This window comes from Diabrotica virgifera, chromosome 10, assembly GCF_917563875.1.
Source record: "Diabrotica virgifera virgifera chromosome 10, PGI_DIABVI_V3a".
In the NCBI taxonomy this organism is placed as follows: domain Eukaryota; kingdom Metazoa; phylum Arthropoda; class Insecta; order Coleoptera; family Chrysomelidae; genus Diabrotica; species Diabrotica virgifera.
Window position 1 is genome coordinate 38,361,307 of NC_065452.1, and position 12,964 is coordinate 38,374,270.

General features: G+C 33.6%; 1 protein-coding gene across 1 annotated transcript in view; it reads left to right on the forward strand.

The window, feature by feature from the left end:
* LOC114341727 (protein windpipe) overlaps positions 1–12,964 on the forward strand; it is a 105,858-nt gene that overhangs the window by 5,887 nt on the left and 87,007 nt on the right. The window lies entirely within an intron of this gene.

Consider the following 12,964-nt stretch of genomic DNA (forward strand, 5'->3'; position numbering starts at 1 on the left):
ATTACTGTATCTCGTTATCATTTTCAAGTTACATGGTGAAAAAGGAAGATTTTTAAGAAAATTAAAAAATGCGCTCTATAATTTGATCTTTTTTTTTTCAAAAACCATTCATTTTAAACCCGTCCAACTTTTTGAACATATAAAAAACACTATAATGAAAGGTATTGTAGAAGGAAAACGATATATTTACATTTTTGTGGATGGGGGTTAAAATTACTTCTCATTTTTTCTTAAAATACATTAGTTATCAATTTTGTTTGCAGCATATCTGTCTTAGTTTTAATGTAATGGATCTTTAATATAGCTCATTTTAAAGGTCTTTTCAAGCACTACAAAAGGTATTGGTAACATTATACACCTAAAATCTACCGTTTCTCTGTTATTTCAAGCTTAATACACCAATTTAAGAATGTACCAAAAAACAAACTCATTTCACTTACCATATCTCCTTTTGTATTATAACTAGAAAATTTATGAAGGCAAGCGTGTCTTTGTTTTTTTTATAACCTACAAAAATGTCTAATATAAAAAAAGACTAAGTTTTCACTCTAATGGCATATAAAACAACATAATACTATTCTACATCCCACCAGAATGAAAACAATGGGAACCTTCTCTGGTTACACCTACGAGGCTTCTACAATTTGTAAGCCATACGGATGCTGAGACTAAGGAAGATGAGGCAATTCTACAATTTTAGACCAGGGCGCATCTGTAAAAATATTAGTACATTTGGACGTTGAGAGGTGACTCAAATTTTTTTGCAGAATATGCTTGAAAATAACTCAAATAATAATATTTGAGTTATCCTCCCTCTCAAAAAGGTCCGGAACATTGTTTAAATAATCAAAATGTCAAAAAATGAAGGAAAAATTCGATTTTTTTCTTCGTTTTTTGATTATAACTTTAAAAGTATTCATTTTCGAGAAAAGTTCAACTGACATAAAAGTTGCGTAATTAAATTTCCTACAGTATAGAATTGGTTAAAAATTTAAAAAATAGTCACCCTTGTTGCAAAATAGCAATAATTGCGAAAAAACCATACAAAAACAAGTATTTCCATTTTACGTTTTTAAACCATTTATGCTACACTGAGGACCTTCATATTTCATCCACAAAAACTTTATGATACAGTAAAACAATACTGTAAATTTCATTAAGATCGGTTCAATAAATTTGGCAAAATAAATTTTGCAATCCAGCTTTCGCAAAGAAAATTCATTTTTTCAAAATGTTACAGGACTGAAAATAAAGCAGATAGCAAGTTGAAATTTTTTTTGCTTATAGAAGTGTACTGTACCTTTTATTTGCAATTTAAAAAACTAAAATCGATTAACTAATACGGCGTTAGGAATTTTTTTAAATAAACATTAATTATTGGTGCTACGCGCAGGACAGCGGATAGTTTGCTCTGATTGGGCATTCCAATGACCTTTGATAATGATTGATACATTTTAATTTTTATTACATTTCGATATAAATAAATAAATTTGTTTATTGCAAAATAAAATCACATAGGTACTCTATCTTTGAAATAACACTTTTTTTAGCAAAAACTTTCTTTGTTCAAATATTTTAACTTAGAGAATAAATGTTTATTATTTTTAAACATGCAATTGTTTAAACAATATTTCACAAACAATAATAAAATTAGTTTGATTTTTGTGGAATTAAAATATTAAAATACAACAAAATATAGAGTAAGAAAATAATATATTAGATAAAGATTGGAAGAAATTTTGGTGGAAATCAACTTGTGTGAATCGAACACCGCTGTCAGGGGTGTAGCACCAAAAATTAATGTTCATTTAAAAAATTTCCTGACGCCGCCGTGGTAATTAATCGATTTTAATTTTGCAAATTGCAAATGAAAGGAACAGTACACTTCTATAAGCAAAAAAAAATTCAACTTGGTATCTGCTTTATTTTCAGTCCTGCAACATTTAAAAAAAATGAATTTTTTTTGCGAAAGCTGGATTGCAAAATTTATTTTGCAAAATCTATTAAACCGATCTTAATGAAATTTACAGTGTTGTTTTACTACACTACTCAACAATTGAAGTGGATAATTTTAAAATTCCTAAAATTAACATATAAAACTATTTTTAAAATAATTGCCTGTACTATACTCTATATGCTATCTTTATTGCCAATATTTTTTGCATGTGGTTTTTTTCTCCCTATTCTTATCGGCCCTTATCTCGTACAAAGAGAGAAATGTTGTTCCAAACATGAATATATCATTCGTATAAAAGTGCTTGTATTGGCTTTACCAGTTGTCAATAAGTCAAGAAATCTATTTATCACAAAAACATTATGCCGCAAAGACGTTTAGAACTAGTGCATCTCGAGCAATTAGTTCGTTGGATCCAACAAGGCATAACTCAACAAGAGGTTGCTATGAGGCTAAATGTGTCGCAAAGTGTGATAAGTCGTGCATGGAATCGGTATGTAGCAACTGGATCTGCAACATGCCGGCATGGAGGAGGAAGAGAACGATCTACAACTCGTCGGCAAGACCGTTTTGTAGTTCTGATGGCAAGAATATACCCAACATTCACGGCTTCCAGAATTAACAGTATCTTCAGGCATGCTACTGGACGAGCGATTTCCAGTCAAACTGTCAGAAGACGGTTACATGCATCCAATTTAAGGGCTAGACTGCGCGCTACCCATCCGCGACTAAGTAGGGAGCAGTGTGTATGCAGATATCGCTGGGCGATGGAACACTATCAGTGGAATTTCGAAAGTTGGAGGAATTGTCTCTTTACTGACGAGTCCAGATTTCATTTGTATACGAATGATGGCCGAATATGTGTGGAGGGAAAGAAAACAGCGTTACAATGAAAATCTGAGAGTCCCAACCACTCTTTTTGGAGGTGGATCCGTTTGTGTGTGGGGAGGCATATGTTTTGACGGTCGCACGGACTTAGTCGTCTTAATTAATGAGACAATGACTGCTACACGATATCGAGACAGAGTCATAGTACCAATAGTTGTTCCATTTTTGGTGCAATAGGCGAATAATTTGTTCTGATTGATGATAATATTCGCCCTCACCGTTTGAGAATTGTCAACGAGTGTATAGAAGCTCATGGCATTACAAGAATGGAGTGGCCACCGTGTTCACCTGATATGAATTGCATTGAACATGTTTGGGCCGAAATGTCTAGGTAACAAAACAGGCTCCTTCAGCCGCCCCAAACCTTAGATCAGTTGGCCAATACATTACGCGCGATTTGGGAACGTATACCGCAGCAGTTCATCAATAATTTAATAAGAGGTTTTCCAAACAGAGTTAGAGCGCTAAGGCGACACAGAGGTGGACCGACACACTATTAATTTTTCTTTTCGGGATATTAGAAATTGAGCAGGAATAGAAATTTTAGGTTGTTAATTTTACAATTTTTGTTTATTTTTTATTTTCTTTTTCTTAAAAAATTTCTTCCTTTCGGTTTATCTGTACGAAAATACGAAGTAAAAATAAATCTTTATTTATATCACTCCATTTTTCTATTTGACCTTATGAACAAAAAATAAAATACACATTTTCATAATATCCACTTCAATTGTTGAGAAGTGTATATCATAAAGTTTTTCTGGTTATAACATGAAGGTCGTAAGTCTAGAATAAATGGTTGAAAAACGTAAAATGCGAATACAGTAGAACGTCAATAATCCGGATTAATTGGGACCGGACCCCATCCGGATTATCAAATTATCCGGATTATCGAAATTACCTCAAAAAAGGCCAGTATACACATTAAAGTACAACAAACGTTTTAAAATTTTATGTTTTCTCTTGTACAGTAAAGTGCATAGAGGTGAAATTAATCAAAACATTTTTTTATCTTTAAACACTGTATTGTAATTAATTTATAATAGCACCATGTGTACAGTAAAAACATCAGACACTATTTGGGCTTTTAAAAAATGTGTAAAATATTTTGAACTGCGGTAGAGGTTCGTTTTTCGCAGCGAAGTTCTTAATTTATTTTAAAAGAATCAGATATTTTTCCTAGATACAAATCCGGATTATTGACGGTCCGGATTTTTGACGTCCGGATTATCGACGTTCTACTGTACTTGTTTTTGTATGATTTTTTTCGCAATTATTACTATTTTGCAAAAAGGGTGACTATTTTTTAAATTTTTAACCAATTCTATATTGTAGGAAATTTAATTACGCAACTTTTATGTCAGTACAACTTTTCTTACAAATGAATAGTTTTAAAGTTATAATCAAAAAACCAATAAAAAAATCGAATTTTTCCTTCATATTTTGACATTTTGATTATTTAAGCAATGTTCCGGACCATTTTGAGTGGGAGGATAACTCAAATATTATTATTTCAGTTATTTTCAAGCAATTTCTGGAAAAAAAATTGAGTCACCTCTCAACGTCCATCTCAAAACAGATGCGCCCTGGACTATTGACAATTCACGTCCCATCTGCTCAGCGCGGTAAAGTTCCAACGAGAATGGTTCCCTTCATACTCCAATCAGAGTAAATGTAAATCAAAAATCAAAAATGAATAACCATTTTCAATTTCGTTGCAAAACGAAAATACAGCCGAACCATATTCCAGTCCAATCAGAGAGTGCAGCAAGCACCTCTACCGGTTTCGAAACTTATTAGTCTCTCATCAGGAGGCACATATGCTGCTCTCCCTGATCCAACCAAAACAAACCCCAGCGTGCAGTCCAGGATTGCAACGAACGAAATGGCATAGATGCCCTAGCGGCAACTGCTAGCAAAAAGACTAAGTTTTCACTCTAATGGCATATAAAACAGCATAATGCTATTCTACATCCCACCAGAATGAAAACAATGGGAACTTCTCTGGTTACACCTCCGAGGCTTCTACAATTTACAAGCCATACGGATGCTGAGACTAAGGAAGATGAAGGAATTCTACAATTTACAATTCACGTCCCATCTGCTCAGCGCGGTAAAGTTCCAACGAGAATGGTTCCCTTCATACTCCAATCAGAGTAAATGTAAATCAAAAATCAAAAATGAATAACCATTTTCAATTTCGTTGCAAAACGAAAATACAGCCGAACCATATTCCAGTCCAATCAGAGAGTGCAGCAAGCACCTCTACCGGTTTCGAAACATCATTAGTCTCTCATCAGGAGGCACATATGCTGCTCTCCCTGATCCAACCAAAACAAACCCCAGCGTTTAACTATATTAAACTATATTAAATGTTTAATATAGTTTTTTTAGTTAGACGCATAGTTTTTACGCAGTTTTTTTAGTTAGAACGCAAAAACCGTTCGAAAGGGTATTATGTTTCAATGAAAATGGCCAATTTTCAACCTCGAATAACTCAAAAAGTATTGAGTTAAAAAAAATTATAGAACCGTTTTTGCTTAGAATTAGGTTCTCTAGTGAATTCCGTGGTAATTTTAACCAAAAAATTTTCCACGCCTGAGAAGGGGCGGGAACCACCCCCAAGATAAAAGAACGCATCGGCACAGGGTAGACTTTGAATTAGGAGATAATTAGAGGCTATTCCCAAAATTCCATTAAAATCCATGCAGTAGGATAGAATTCGGAGGTAATATCCTATTCTTGCTCCCATTGACTGGCGTATTGCCAGCTCTGGATATTGGTGTTTTCTTTTCATCCAAAATACGTCGGAACTTGCGAATAAAATTCCATTTTAAGCATGCCATCAGCACCTAAATCTAGAGGATATTCATTCATTTTATCAGCCAGATCTATTGATTTGTCCAAAAAATGGTTTAAAATCCATCTACACCCATTGTCAGCTTCAGACTGCAAGTCTGGAAAGTATGTCAAAAGTTGCTCTTGTAAATTATGTAAGCTCTGTGTCATGCAAGGAATGTGAGCCGATACTGCAAAACTTTGGTCTGTTGCATTATCTTCAACAATCTTCTGAACACATGGAAAATACTCAAAAACATTTTGTTTGGCAGTGAGGTTGACCACAAACGAATGTTTGCGTGAAATGCTTTTACTTTATCTTTAGCTGTTGAAATATTCTCTTCTCTTCCTTAAAGGTTCTTGTTCAAATTGAAGGTCACTAAACAGATCTACCAAAAATTCTAATTTAAAGAGTCAATAGGGTCAGAAAAACGATAGGCATATTTAGATTTTGCATCTTGTAAGAACATTAATAATTCAGTTCTCAGTTCCAGAACTTTTTTGTCAATACCTTTCCTCTGGATAGCCACATGACCTTGTGTGATAAAGGAGAATTTGGTGAAGCGAGCCCATATCTTCACAAGCGATTCTGAATAGACGGGTTTGCAAAGCTTTACCTTTGAAAGAATCCACAATTTTTATTACCTCCATACAATCAATATTGCACTTTATTATTTAAAGTGCTTTCTAAAAACCTATCTTGCAAACACTGGCCAGTAGTGTCTGTAGGAAGTGCTTTATAAAATAAGATTTCTTGCGTGATACTGTCATCTGTTTCAAAGCGCACAAATCCTTCTGGGGCGCCAGAATATTTCGACCTGTAAAGGGGTCGCGAAATCAAAAAGATTGAAAAACACTGGACTATACTATCGGTTTACAGCGTTCTCCGACGTCTTCCGTGTCCTAGCCGTCATTTTTCTCTGTTTAGCCGTAGAACTGGAGGGATTTCTCTTTCCTATAGTTTTTTTTTCAATTCCCTCCCTCCAGCTTCTTCTCGGTCTTCCTCTTTTCCTTCTCCCTTGTGGTGTCCACGTCAAAATCTGTATAAAGATCCTGTCATCTGGGATTCTCTGTACATGGCCGTACCATATGAGTTGATTTATTTTTATGTAATTAATTACACAGCCCAACAAAAAAAATTGTCTTGCTGCCGAAAAAAAATCAACTAATTTTAGTTAATTCATCTATGCTGATTCCAAAAATACAAACCTTCTCTTTGTATCAGCTCTAGTTTTCGAGATATAACATACTTATCAAATACTTAAATATTCTTACATTTCTGTATATTCCACCACTATAATTGCAATATGTTTATAAAAAAACTTAACAAATTCTAAGACAAATGGGCAAATGAACAAAAGGCTATTTTGGTGTTCATTTAGGAGATCAAGATAAATCCTGAGCTCCACATTTAGTGTGCAAAACTTGTATTGAAAACTTGCGACAGTGGACGAAAGGACATCGAAAATGTTTAACCTTGGTTTTCCAATGGTATGGAGGGAACCAAAAAATCATTTTGACGATTGCTATTTCTGTCTTGTAAATATAAAGGGAATTAATCGTAACAATCGACATACGTGAACATATCCTAACCTGGATTTAGCAATAAGACCAATTCCACATCAGCTTGAGCAGATACCCATTCCAATATTTAGCAGTCTACCTATGTTACCAGAGGATAATGCCGAAACGTTATTTGAGGAACTGCAGACTAATAGATTTGAGGAAGACGACAGTGATTTTGAAGGGGATTCAACACGTCCTGAGCGCTTTACTCAGGAAGAGCTAAGCGATCTTATCAGAAATTTGAACCTTCCAAAGGATTCTTCCGAGTTGCTTACCTCCAGACTAAAAGAAAAGAATGTTCGTCACTCAGACACCAAAATTACATACTACCGTAATAGAGATAAAAGATCTTTTGCCTTTCTTCAAAGAGACCGTCCTTTTAAAGCCTTTGCAAGAAAATCATATAAAAGGAAGTTTTTAGGTGACGCCGAATAACACATTTTTGTTGCGACGCTGCCGGTTAGGTTAGATGAAAAGTTAAGTTTTTTTGGCAGATATGTGTGATGATTTTTGTAAGTACATTATTGTACAATTAATATCTTACTTTTTATTCATATTTGGTTTATTTCATGAGTAGCAGCACTACATATGTAGGTGATATTACCATATCTGTTAGAAATGTGATCTGTTGTCGTATTTTGTGAAAACGATCTGATGGAACAAATCTGGTGGCATTTTTGGATTCAGCAGACCCAAATTACCTGGAAACAGTAAAAAAATTTCCGGCAGCAAACTGTGTGTTTACCAGTGTTATTGTATGTGTGACTCCATCATTTCTCGTATTCTCTCATTTGGTATCCGATCTCTTCTTGATTTGCCTGCTGCTCTTCTCCAGAAGTCCATCTCAGTTACTAGCATCATTTCCTCTGATCTTTGTTTAAGTGGTCAAACTTCACCGCCATATGTGATTCTACTTTTAAGTATGGTATTGTATATGAGCTGTTCGCTTTAAATATTGTTTGGTCATCATGGATATAGCTTTTCTACCCTGTATGTTTCTGTCTTTTATAGTAGCATCGAGTGTTCTGGATTTATCCTTTACGTCTTCACAGGACATTAACAATTCTTTTTTCATTTAACAGTATTCTGATACAATACTACTACTACATGTCTGTCTATAATGTTCTCCGCCGTTTTACGTCCGGTTGTTCCATAGGTTCTCTTCCATGATTCTTTCTCTCAGCTTTGTGGCTATTCCTTTTTCCTTCTGGTTGACATTTAGTATTTCCTTTGATATTTGTTATATATGTTCCTTTGATAAGTTATCCGTGACTGTTCGGTTGATTTCCATTATTCCTCTAATGTGTTCGTTGGTACTCCTTTCTCTTCTAGATCTTCCTGCTGCTATTCTCCAAAAATCCATTTCCGTTGCTCTCAGCGTTGCCAGTGTTATTTCTCTCAACGGCAATACCTCACAGCTATACAGGGTGATTGATTAGTGTGAGGAAGCTCAGTATATCTGTTATAGTAAAAATTACAAAAAAAAGTTATTGACAAAAATTGTAGGCAGCTTTAAACTCCACATTTTAAAATTAGCTACAATCTTACAGGGTGTTCCATAAGATGGTGGCAGAGGCAGACCAAACTTATGTTTTTTTAAATAGAACACCCTGCATTTTATTTTAAACTTAAAATCTGCTTCACTTCCACATCACAACAATGTAAAGTTTTAATATGTTATACCGGGTATTTAAAAAGTTATAACCAATATTACCTGAAAATCGTATCAAGTTTAACTCCCTGTATAACTAAAAAAGAGCATAAGAACATTGATCTATTGCAACGATAGTTTTTTAATAATTGTTAAAAATTGTAAAACATATTCGTTTTCATAATATTGGTTAAATCAAATACAGGGTAAGTCAAAATGCAAGTACATTATTTTCTTGGTAATTTTAAATAGAACACCCTGTATTTTAGATCTCTATCAAAAAGTACTACTATCGTACTTCAAATTTTATGAAGTACTCCCTATACCTAAAGTTATCAGTTTTCTAGATATTTTTATTTTTCCATCAAAGTATTAATTTGGTAGATATTTTAACGTTTACCAATAATTATTGTGAGTTGGCCATGCTTGATTTGTCAGAAACTGACAGTTTGACATTATTGTTTATTAATTCAGTATTGGTGTACACCGTAAATTAGCAACAATTATTATTTAGTAATTCAGTAATTAATTCAATTTAAATTAGCAATAATGAATTTTACTACTGATGGAATGGTAGATATGATCTGGATTTTGGGGGAATGCAATAAAAATTCATTACTATCAGCTAGAATTTATCAAGAACGGTACACCGTAAATTAGCAACAATTATTATTTAGTAATTCAGTAATTAATTCAATTTAAATTAGCAATAATGAATTTTACTACTGATGGAATGGTAGATATGATCTGGATTTTGGGGGAATGCAATAAAAATTCATTACTATCAGCTAGAATTTATCAAGAACGGTTTCCAGATAGGCGGCAACCTAGACAAGATACATTTGAAAAATTGAAAGATCGATTTAACCGCACTGGTTCAGTGAATTATGAAAAACATGAACGAACAAAAACTAGTGTGACAGAGGAAAACGAAATGAGTGTTACAGAAAACCCACACACAAGTATAAGGAGTATTTCCAATGAACAAGAACTTAGTTACTACCCTGTTCAAGACATTCTATCTAAAAAAAAGATGCACCCTTATCATATTCAAAAGCACCAAGAATTAAATAATGATGATTTTCAGAAACGAATAGTATTTTGTGAATGGGCCTTAGGAAAAATTAATGAGCAGAGAGATTTTTTTGATTATGTCCTATTTGGTGATGAAGCTACATTCCATCGAAACGGTTCTGTTAATAGGCATAACTTTTACTACTATTCAACAAGTAATCCATACCACATAGTAACACATAGTCAAACAAGATGGTCTCTAAATGTGTGGGGAGGTATCGTCGGTAACCATGTAGTAGGACCATATTTTTTTGAAGGTAACTTAAATGGTGAGATTTATTTAGATTTTATGGTAAATCAGTTACCGATATTATTAGAAGAGGTTCCACTTAATATACGTGAACAAATGTGGTTTCTACATGACGGTGCTCCTGCGCACCACAACGAATTAGTACGTGGTGAACTTAATGATCAGTTTGGTGAAAGATGGATCAGAAGGGATGGACCGGTAAGGTGGCCCCCAAGGTCACCAGAGTTCAGTAAAATGGACTCATTTTTTTGGGGTTACGTTAAGAACGAAGTATATAAAATACCTCCAACAACAAGGGATGATATGAAAAATAGAATCCGAATTGCATTTCAAAATATTTCTTTACAAATGCTTAGTAATGTAAGCAACTCTTTCAATGACCGCTTTCAAGTATGCATAGATGTTTTGGGAGGTCATTTTGAACACCTTACTTAAGTAAGATAAGTTAAAATTACTCTTGTTTTTTATTTTTTTGTGTTGTTATTTTTTTTTTAATTTTCCGTCGGTTATTTTTTATAAATTTTATTTGAAATAAATTGTTTTCTTTTCTGTGTCGTTATTTCGTTACTGAATTAATAAACAATAATGTCAAACTGTCAGTTTCCGACAAATCAATCATGGCCAACTCACAATATTGGTAAACGTTAAAATATCTACCAAATTAATACTTTGATGGAAAAATAAAAATATCTAGAAAACTGATAACTTTAGGTATAGGGAGTACTTTATAAAATTTGAAGTACGATATTAGTACTTTTCGATAGTGATATAAAATACAGGGTGTTCTATTTAAAATTACCAAGAAAATAATGTACTTGCATTTTGACTTACCCTGTATTTGATTTAACGAATATTATGAAAACGAATATGTTTTATAATTTTTAACAATTATTAAAAACCTATGGTTGCAATAGATCAATGTTCCTATACTCATTTTTAATTATACAGGGAGTTAAACTTGATACGATTTTCAGGTAATATTGGGTATAACTTTTTAAATACGCGGTATAACATAATAAAACTTTACATAAAAAAAACATAAGTTTGGTCTGCCACCATCTTATGGAACACCCTGTAAAATTGTAACTAATTTTAAAATGTGGAGTTTAAGGCTGCCTACAATTTTTGTCAATAACTTTTTTTTGTAATTTTTACTATATAACAAATCTACTGAGCTTCCTCACACTAATCAATCACCCTGTATAGAGTGATACTTTTCACTATAGTCTCATAATAATATATCATCTTTTTATTTTCTTTCTTGATAGATTGGTCCCAAATATTGTGATGGCTTTTCTACCTGACGTATTTCTTTCTCTTATGGCTTTGTCTAATGTTCCATGGTGCGAAAAATTGTGAGAGTCTAATATGAGATCTTTTTGTTCTCCTTCAATGTACGAAGTACGAATATTCGATTTTCTTTTTACAGTCGAACCCGCTTATTGGAATAGCCTTCGTGCCAAGCAAAAGTATTCCTATAACCGGGATATTCTAATAAACGATCATTGGTGACCACTAGAAACGCTTCGGAACCTCACACTTCTATTCCTTAAAGCGGGATATTCCTATAACCGGTATTCTAATAAGCGGGTTTGGCTATTTACTTTTAGAGCCCATATATCATACTCTTCAAATGATTTTTGGATTTTTTCGTGGGCTTTTCGATCTTTTTCTTCTCCAATGCACAAGTATCCGGTTTTCTTTTTATTTACTTTTAGATCCCATATATCATACTCTTCTATATCATCTAAAGTACCTGATAATGGTACTTTTAAGTCCATCTTATTTTTTCGGTCATAACTTCTTAAATAAGCTAAAAGCTTTGTTTTTCCAACGATCCTATAGTAGAGTACCTACAAATCTTATTGTGTATTTAATACCAATTCGTTTGAACGACATTTGAAGTTTTAAACATCAGCTGATACCTAATATTTAACAGAACATTCCCAAATTACATCTACTTCAATACTTGGGATATAAGGGTACCATAATTTGGTACCATGGTACTCAAATGTACCATGGAGAGACTAATGAAGGGTGCAGAAGAAGATCTATAAAAATGGAATATAAAAAACAAGAAACCTTTGTACACGAAAGGCGTGATAATAGATAATTTCCTACCAGCAGTATCAGCTGTAAGTAAGGCTTGTAGTGCTGATATAATTTATAAAAGCTGATACACAGGAAATCTCAGCTACAAATTTTTAGTTCTCGAAAGCAGCGGATGTTTCTTGTTGCTATATTTTTCGTGTAACTGTACAGAGGTATGTTTAAAAATAAATATTGACACACCTGATAAGATATCTTAAGTGCTAGGCCAATATTTCAATCGGTATTATCATTTGCATTCAAATAAAACATTTAAAGTTGAAGCATACAGAACTTTTGTGTGTGTCGTTTCGTCATCAGTTTAAATAATAATTTTTAACTGTATCTATCTACAGCAGGGGTTCCCAAACTGTGGGGCGCGCCCCCCCCCTGGGGGGCGTGAGGACATATCAGGGGGGGCGCGAGACAAGTTGAACATTAAATTAAATTTAGTTATCCGCTTGTTAAATTGTGTCTGGTAACGCAGAGTAAGCAAAAGTATCTCAAATACCTCTTTTTGACAACACTGTGAAACGCCGCATTGATGATATGACCAAAGACATACAAAACCAGGTAGTTTATGCAGTAAAATAATCGCCATTTTTTGATATTCAGCTAGACGAGAGTACTGACATAGCACAACGTTATCAGTTAATTG